Below are 9,366 nucleotides of genomic sequence, written 5' to 3' on the forward strand. Positions count from 1 at the left end.
TGAGGTTGCAGGAAAAGTCACACTCGGATTGGTGACTCTCATCTCAATCCCACGTTGAACCGATCGGAGAGTCAGAGAGAAGGAATTGGAAGTTTGATTGGTTGAAATCCTTAAAAAAATATGTCACTCTCACCTCCCACCGCTGGTGTCGCTGTCTCTCCCTCTCTCGCTCTGTCACTCTCTCTTCCCATCGCTGGTGTCGCTGCAGCTTTCCCCCTCGCTCTCTCACTCGCTCCTCCCACCGATGGTGTCGCTGCCTCACCCTATCGCTCCGTCACTCTCTCTTCCCACCGCTGATGTCGCTGTCTCCACTCCCTCTCGTTGTCTCTGAGAGTATGTGTGTTTCTGAGTTTGTGCAGAATCACCACAGTGCAGAAGGAGGCCATTCAGCCAATTCAATCGACACGCAGAATCCCAACCAGACGCTATCCCCATAAGCCCATCTACTTACCACGCTAACCACCCTAACCTGCACACCTATGGACAGTTCTGGACAATTTAGCATGGCCAATCCACCTAACTTGCACAGATTTTGAGTGTGGGAGGAAGCTGAAGCACCTGGAGGGCACCCACTTAGATACGGGGAGAAAGTGCAAACTCCACACAGACAGTGACCCAAGGTTGGAATTGAGCCACGGCCTCTGGTGCTGTGACGCAGCAGTGTTAACCATTGTGCCACTGTATGTGTGTGAGAGCATGTGTGTGTGAGAGAGTATGTGTGTGCATTAGCTGTTCTCCAGTTCTTTGGCAGCTCCCCGGTGGTCAGACAGGAATTAATACTTTGGGTCAAAGACCTTGCAATCTCCTCCCTTGCCTCCCAAAGCATGACGAGAGAGGAGGCATAGAGAGAAATAGGGGCATAGAGAGAGGGGAGGTGACAAGCAGAGAGAGGCCGGCAGAGAGAGAGGGAAGCAAAGAGGTGGGCAGAGAGAGAGGGTGGGCAGCGAGAGAGAGGGGACAGAGAGAGAATCATAGAACCATAGAAACCCTACAGTGCAGAAAGAGGCCAACTGGCCCATCGGATCTGCACCGACAACTCCAAAACCTTGTCCCTTCCTTTGTCAATTGGCTGAAGAACATCACAGTCACTGTCTCTCTTCCCGCCTCTCCTCTCTAACTCTCTGCCCCTTTCTGCCTCTCTGCCCCCGCTGTCTTGGCACGGTCCGGTAGCACAGTGGGTAGCACGGTTAGGGCGGCACGGTAGCACAGTGGTTAGCACTGCTGCTTCATAGCTCCTGGGACCTGGGTTCGAATCCCAGCTCAGGTGACTGTCCGTGTGGTGTTTGTACATTCTCCTCGTGACAGCGTGGGTTGCCTCTGGGTGCTCCGGTTTCCTCCCACAGTCGAAAGATGTGCGGGTTAGGTTGATTGACCATGCTAAAATTGTCCCTTAGTTCCTGAGATGAGTAGGTTAGGGGTATTAGCGGGTAAATGTGTCGGGATATGGGGGTAGGGCCTGGGTGGGATTGTGGTCGGTGCAGATCCGATGGGCCAGTTGGCCTCTTTCTGCACTGTAGGGTTTCTATGGTTCTATGATTCTCTCTCTGTCCCCTCTCTCTCGCTGCCCACCCTCTCTCTCTGCCCACCTCTTTGCTTCCCTCTCTCTCTGCCGGCCTCTCTCTGCTTGTCACCTCCCCTCTCTCTATGCCCCTATTTCTCTCTATGCCTCCTCTCTCGTCATGCCCCCCTCCCGCTCGGCATGACCCCCTCTCTCTCTGCACCCCCCTCTCTCTCTGTCCCCCTGTCTCCCTCAGACAGTAAATAGCAGGACCATGTTGTTAATGCTGGGTGAGTTTATTGAGGGATGTGTTGTGTCTTAGTTGGGGACAGGGACAGTTCGGAGGGTGAGGCCGGCTGCTGGACCCTCACTTGGCCTAGAAGCCGAAGGTGCCGTGAGGTTTGGCACAACCGAGCTGTGTCCAGTTGGTGAGTGAGTAGAAGATACCCAGATTGTTGTCAATCCTGATGGGCTCCTCCAGCAGCAAGACCCCATTAACTCGGCCCGGGAGTCACTACAACTGGTGAGCCTCCTGCACAGCCTCTGTCAAACGCAACCACAAAGTGTGCAGTCGTCAACGAGAGAGAGAGAGAGAGAAAGTGAAAACCTGTGAGTCAGAGAGAGCGAGAGAGAGAGAGTCAGAGAGAGAGAGAGAGAGAGAGATTCACAGAGAGTCACAGAGGGAGAATCACACAGCAAGAGTGAGTCAGAATGTGGTGACTAGGGAAATTGCAGTGTAACTTCATTGCAGCGTCAATACAGGCCTTACTTGTGACAAATAAATAAACTTCTCTTCAACTTACCTTTACTTTACTTAAACTTTATCCGCTACTCGTCTGCCCAGCGGACAGCAATGGAAGCATTCACTCGGCATCTCCACATTGTTCTGAGCCTCAGGGTCTCTCAGACTAATTCCCTCAGCCTCTCATCACAGAACAATCTCCTTATTTCCCGGGGCAATCTTGTGAACCTTCTCTGTGCCGTCCCTAATGCAAGTGTATCATTTTTCAAATGTGGAGACAATAGCTGTACACAGTATTGGAGCGGTGGTCTCAATAAAATCATGTACAATTGCAGCAAGCCACCTTTCTTCATCTACTCCAATCCACTTGCAATAAAAACAAATGTGCCCTTTGCTTTTCTAATTGCTTGAATGAATAATATCGATTCTGCTCCGAATTCTCTTCAACTTTTTAAAATCCGTCACATTTCAACTTCTCCTTAGCTCTGAAGAAGAGTCATACAGACTCGATGCATTCACTCTGTTTCGCTCTCCATAGATACTGCCAGACCTGCTGATCAGAACTGAAAATGGTGCCCTGCATGGGCACTGGATAATTACTCATTTGAATCAATTACTGCAGTCATATTGATTCTTGTTAGCTCATAAACCCATTTAAAAGTCTCTTAACTGAATGCTGTTACTTTTATCAGTGGCCTAATGTCGACTGGTTTAAAAATCTTACCACCCCATCAGGGGTTCCACTTACAGATATTAATGTCATGAGACGTCTGGACAGAGGGGATAGGGACAAACTTCTCCCACTCATGGAATGATGAAGAATAAGAGAGAACAGATTGAGCATCATGGCCAAAGGAAGGAATAGGAACACGAGGAGTTCTTAATGTGTGGAATGCACTGCCGGAGATTGTGATGGATACAGATTCAATTGAAATGTTCTAAGGGGATTAGACTGTTATGTAAAAAGGAAAAATGTGCAGGGTTACAGGGAGAAGCTGGAAATCTTTATTTTCTGTCACAACTGCTCACATCATTTCTCATTCATCGATTATGAACTGTTCTCTCGTCGTTTCTAAACAAGGAGAAGTGCAGGAATAATTATATGAAAAGAGATTTGGTGGCCTAAGTCCAACGGCAGAGTTAAAAAAAATAACAAACATATGACGAAAAGGAGGTCAGGAAGACACAGAAATGAAAGCTGTATTGAGGGGAAATCCCCTCAGCAGGCTGCCTTTAGATGTTCAGTACAATAAAGATTTCCAGCTTCTCCCTGTAAACCTGCACATTTTTCCTTATGATTGAAAAACACATATGCTGATATTTTGAATGGATTATTATTGACTTCAAGGAAGTTAGCAGCCAGCAGTAAACCAGTCCAGCTGACACTTTGTCAAAGGGTCATCTGGACTCGACACATTAGTTCATTTCACCCCCTACAGATGCTGCCAGACCTGCAGAGATTTTCCAGCATTTTCTCTTTTGGTTTCAGATGACAGCATCCGCAGTAATTTGTTGTTATTTTAGAGTTGTACTATTGCACCTCATTTGGAGTTGTTGGTCTGAGAAACCTCACTAATGAAATGGATTAGATGCTTTGGAACTGTTTTCCTTTTACTTTTCATTGTCTCTCTGTAATCTTCCTACCAGATTGAATCACTTCACAATTCTCAGCTTTGAATTTCATCTGTAACTTGTCCCTGTCCTTTTTGAACTTTTACACCATCCTCCTCACAGGTCACAATGTTTCCACGTTTCAAGTTATCTACAAATTCTGAAATTGTGCCCCGTGCACCATTACCTCGGTCACTAACACATCCTGGTGCATGTTCACAGTATCTGCAGCTTTTGTGCATATCAAGGTGATCAACTGCAGTTTGAGGATGATAGCAGAAAAGAGGAACCAATGCAAATGTCCGCATATTCCACGTAAATGTTGCAGAATTGTGGTCAACTGGTTTGGTTACCATTGTTCATAGGAAATAGCAGAGAATGATTTCAATCCAGCTACTTCTGAGTCATGGGCCCAGCACACTTCCGCTGCACCACTCTGGTCCAGTAAATTCAGCCCCACCTGCTGCCTATCAATGTAGCCAATCAGATATTGTCTTCGACATTGTTGTTTAACACCAGCACCAGTGTCAGGAGACTCAGTCTGGCCACACATTTCCACTGCACAACACCAAGAATACAATGGACAGAGAAATATACGCACAGAAGCAGCAAAATCTACTGTTTCTACGCGTGTAACGACAGAGAAATGTGCCGGGAAACCGGCAAGATACGGAAATGATCACTGATGTTATAAAGGAGTTTTCTCGTGTAAATGTGTTTCTAATTATATATTTCCTGCTGAGTAACGGTGCTCTCTGCTGTTCAAAGATGTTCACTGTTGTTGTGCAATGTGTTTCACTGTTTATTAATATACTTCCTGCTGTGCTCTATAATATAGGGGTTTCCAGCATGGAAACAGGCTCATCGGCCCAATTTGTCCATGCCGCCCAGTGTTTTGCCACCGAGCTATTCCCAATTGCCCGTGTTTGCCCCATATCCCCCCAGACCATCTTACCCATGTAACTGTCTCAATTGTTGTGGTCAGTTGTTTTCTACTGTTGTGCAAAATGCTTCAGTTGTTGGAAATGTGTTTTCGGCTGTGTAAGTTTTCTGTTAATATGTCTGCTGCTCTGCAAACGTGTTCCCTGTTGTGTGAGAAGATTCTCCGTGAAGATGTTTCTGTCAGTAAATTGTTGCAAACTGTGTTAAGATGTTCCCGGTTCTTGTTTAAAACTCTGGTTGCACATAAAAAGAGGTTTACTGCAGTTCGAGGTTTTTCGGGGAAAAAAGAATCCGAGAAAAATGCTTGTCTCGATACTCGAAGTAAAGTCACAAAATGTTTCATGGTTGGTGCCAAGTTGTTTCATTTCCAGTGCTATTGGGAATAGTAGAGGATGGTTTACGATCCACCGACTTCTGGGTTATGGACCAAGCACGCATCCGCTGCGCCACTCTGCTACGGTACACATAATTTCTGCTGTCTATCAATTGCAGCCAGGCAGATTTTCGCCCCTGTATCGTTTAACACGAGCACCGCTGTCAGGAAGCTCAGCCACTGCATCACACTGAGAATACATACAGCAGACAGAAAAACACAATCAAGAGCTGTTAAATAGATTGTCTGGACATGTGTAACGACAGGCAAAGGTGCGAGGAAACCGGCAAGACACGGAATTGCAGAATCGATCACTGATATTGAAAGGAATTTTCTGTTGGAAGTGCAAGTTTGCAAATATATTTCCTTTTGTGTAACTGTGCTCTGCCTGTTGTTGAGAGATGTTTGCTGCTGTTCTGTAAAATGCTTCCCTGATGCTGTAAATGTCTTTCCGGCTGTGAAAATACGATCCATCTTGTGTATTTTTTATGAAATGTTCTGTTAATAAATGCCCTGCACTGTAAACGTGTTCCTTGTTGTGTCAAAACATTCTCCGTGAAAATGTTTTCTGTTCGGCAGAAAGTTAATTATCTGGTCTCATGATGCTTTTACCCTCTGTTAGTGAACGTGACTGGGGATTCATATTGTATCCAACACATGCATGTGAGTGAGATTTGTTCTGTATCTGTCCGTCTCCGGTTGTAGTTGCGAGTTTTTATTTGTTTTATTCATTTCGAGAGGTGGGCATCACTGACGAGGCCAGCATTCATTGCCAATCCCGAACTGACCTTAAGAAGTATGGTTTGCGGCTTTCCTTAACTGCTGCAGTCGCTGGGATGTCGGTCCAGCCACAGTGCTGTTAGCCTAACAGTTTTTCAGGATTTGCTACTGAGACAGTGAAGGAGCCGTGACGTATTTCCATGTCAGGTCGGTGAGTGGTTTGCGGGGAGCTTGCAGCGCTGGAGCTGCCATGTATCTGCTGCCGCTGTTCTTCGAGATTGTAGAGGTGGTGGGTTTGTGGGTGCAGTCTAATAAGAATGGATGAAAAAATATTGCTCCCATTGCCAGAGAAGAGCAGGATGGATTTTAATGCGCTGAGTGTTTAGGACCTGGAATGCACTGCCTGAGAGTGTGGTAGAGGCAGCATCAAATCAGAGGTCTCAAAGAGGAATGGGTTCAGCACCTGAAGTCAATGTATTTGCAGGGATATGAGAAAAGGACTGGGAAAGGGATGCGCTGAGTTGTTCTTGTACAGACCAGTACACAGACAAAGGGCAGAATGGTCTCCCTCTCTTTGTTGTATCCATTCTAAGATTCGAGATGCATGAGTGTTGGACTCATTCTGTATCGCTCTGTCTCTGGCGCGACGTATGTGTGTGATATTCATGATAAATCTATCTGAGAGACGTTGCAAATCTGTACACATTCTACCTGGAAGGTACATAATTGAAACCGGGCCTTTTGTTCTAATTAGCACATGATTCCACACGATCCTCTACTCAAAATCTTCAATGTAACATCATCTGCTTATCTCTGAAATTCATTCTCCATCGTCTCATTCCCTAGATTTACCTTCAGTACACCTGTGCTAGTCGACTCAGCTGCTCCAGGTAATAACAAATTGCAATTATACTGACTAGATGGGAAAGTACATTAATATTGAATTTTCTATTGGGATTTAATGCTGACATCCAATCATTAATTCTTGTTTGATCTGCCCCTGCAACAGCGACAGTGATGTGATTATTTTCCCGCACAACTGCAGTTCTGTATTGCGGCCAGTAGAGGTCAGCATACTCTGGCAGACTGAACTTTCGACATCAGAGACAGAAAAGATAAGAATTGTACACATTATATTGAACTGGGACGGAGGAATTTCGAAATACTAAATTTGTTTGCCATATCAATTCGAAATCTACAAGTACGCTGCTTTCCTCTGTGTTCATCATTTAAATACCGATAAATCAGCAAGGCTATGCTGTTGAAGTGAAGGTATTTGTACCGGTATGTATTTTCTTTTGAACCAATTGGCATTTTGAAGCATTGTTGTTTAGCAGAGTTAGAATTTCATTATGCAACAATTTAATTATTGGTACAAACCTATTAAAGCATATATTACACTAAGTTTTACCTATTTCTCATTGGGGATGGTATATAGAGAGAAACCTACTTTTCTTCATACATACCACTGACAAATACCTGGGTAAGAGTTTTAACAACACCAGGTTAAAGTCCAACAGGTTTATTTGGTCGTAAATGCGTTCGGGGCGCTGCTCCTTCGTCAGATGGAGTGGAAATCTGCTCTTTTCCACTGTGTTTACCCCAGTCCAACGCCGGCATCTCCACATCATGACTATATCTGGGTGTACAAGTTTCAAACTCAAAATTTGCCAGTGGTGCGAAACTTGAAAATATTATGAACTTTAGTGAGAAGGATATTGATAATCTTCAAGAAGATACAGACATGCTGGTGGAATGGACAGACACAATTTAATTAATGTAAGAAAGTGTGAAGTGTTATATTTTGGTCCGAAGATCGAGGAGAGGTGAGATAAAATAAAGTGTATGCCTTTAGTGTTCATCGTCCCTTGGCACCTTCACCATGCCAAGATGCCACCGTCTATTCACCCTTCACAGAACCCATTGAATATCCAGCCTGAAGTCTGCATTTCACCGTCCACTTGTGCAGTGATCATTAAACATTTAGCACTCCCACGTTCCGATGTCCCTTCCCTCTGCAACGACTCAGTGCTCCGTCTGATAACTCAGTCAACGTTGCACCTTCTCTTTGTGCACTGCCCATGGTCGGCTTATCCTGTCCAGTCCTCATTGTGTTTCACTCTGCTCAGTTACGCTGTCCAGATTGCATACTGTTCCAACTTTTCTATGCTGCATAAATAATAAATGAATAAATGATTAATAACTGTCTCATTTCAGTGTTGAGCGTTTGAGTTTAATGAAGCGCTGTGTGTGATTCCCGCCTCTATGCTTCTGTACAAATTTAGTCAAAGAACGTTATCTAATTATATCTTCAATCCTCCTTCTCATTGAAAAAGAACTGAGCGGGTGATGGATAATGTTTCAATAGTCGCGTTAAAAAGATAGAGAATGGATTTACAAATTTAAAATCTAAGGGTGACATCAATGCCTGAAGTAGTTTTCAGGCTGTGGCGACAAAAATAACAATGCACATTATCAATTTGAATTGTTCAAAATCATAGAATGGAGCATCCATTGTGGATGAATGGAAACTTTAAACTGTGTAGCTGTGCTGTGCTTCAAAATCTTGTTTTACAGAAATCTCCATTAATCATAAGTGTTGCCTCACCTGCTGAGCATTTTCAGCATTTTCTGTTTTTGCTTCGGATTTCCAACTTCCAGCTTTGCGTTGTGTTCTGTGTAGATGTTTTACTGCAATTGATCCGCTCTGTGACAGATGGAGCAGTATGTGTCGCCCAACTATGAAGCCTGCGAGATTACACTCCAAGCTGTTGAAGAGAATGAGGAGGAGAGGTAGGGAGGATCATTCCGTGATGGACAGATTTCCTGTATAAAAGAGATGAAGGTCTGTATTTCCACAGTTGTTTTAACAGACATAAGATGTCCCAACATGACTTGCAATCAGCGAAGTTCCTCCGAACTGTTACCGACGTTCTAAATACGAGATTTGTGAACTTATCAGGAGTTTCTACATTGTCAAGAATCCATATATGGACCTGTAAATTAATTTGTGGGCGCGTGGCTCTGTGGCGCAATGGATAGCGCGTTGGACTTCTAAATAAGGGCAAGTTAGCCATTCAAAGGTTGTGGGTTCGAGTCCCACCAGAGTCGGATTTTGGATCAAACGGTTTGCTTCTTCTTTGATGTGATTCAGATTCGGCACCGACATTTTCTGCTCTGTCACCTTTCCGTGCTGTTCCTGTTTACTCGGCTCCCAGGAAAACCACTGACTCGAGAAGAAAACGCAAACCCCAGTGGCTTTCTTCAAGTGTGACACAACATTCGCTGGTTGCGTTAGAAGGAGTAGCATAATTTTCAAATAGATATTTCGTTTCTTTTGGAAGATAAACAAGATAAAAAAACTCACACGCAGCAACAACTTATAAATAACTACAATGAATAAATAAATATCAGTGCCCTGCAGCGTGGTGGTGTTATCTTGATGTGTCTGCTGCGCTTGCCCTTCTCGACTGTAGTGGC

General features: G+C 44.6%; 1 non-coding gene across 1 annotated transcript; it reads left to right on the forward strand.

Moving 5' to 3' along the window:
• Positions 1 to 8,906: 8,906 nt before the first annotated feature.
• trnar-ucu (transfer RNA arginine (anticodon UCU)) lies at positions 8,907 to 8,997 on the forward strand. Its single transcript is given in 2 exon segments — positions 8,907 to 8,943; positions 8,962 to 8,997. It is a non-coding gene; the product is annotated as a tRNA-Arg (tRNA).
• Positions 8,998 to 9,366: the final 369 nt, after the last annotated feature.

This window comes from Mustelus asterias, unplaced genomic scaffold (assembly GCF_964213995.1).
Source record: "Mustelus asterias unplaced genomic scaffold, sMusAst1.hap1.1 HAP1_SCAFFOLD_35, whole genome shotgun sequence".
Lineage (NCBI taxonomy): Eukaryota > Metazoa > Chordata > Chondrichthyes > Carcharhiniformes > Triakidae > Mustelus > Mustelus asterias.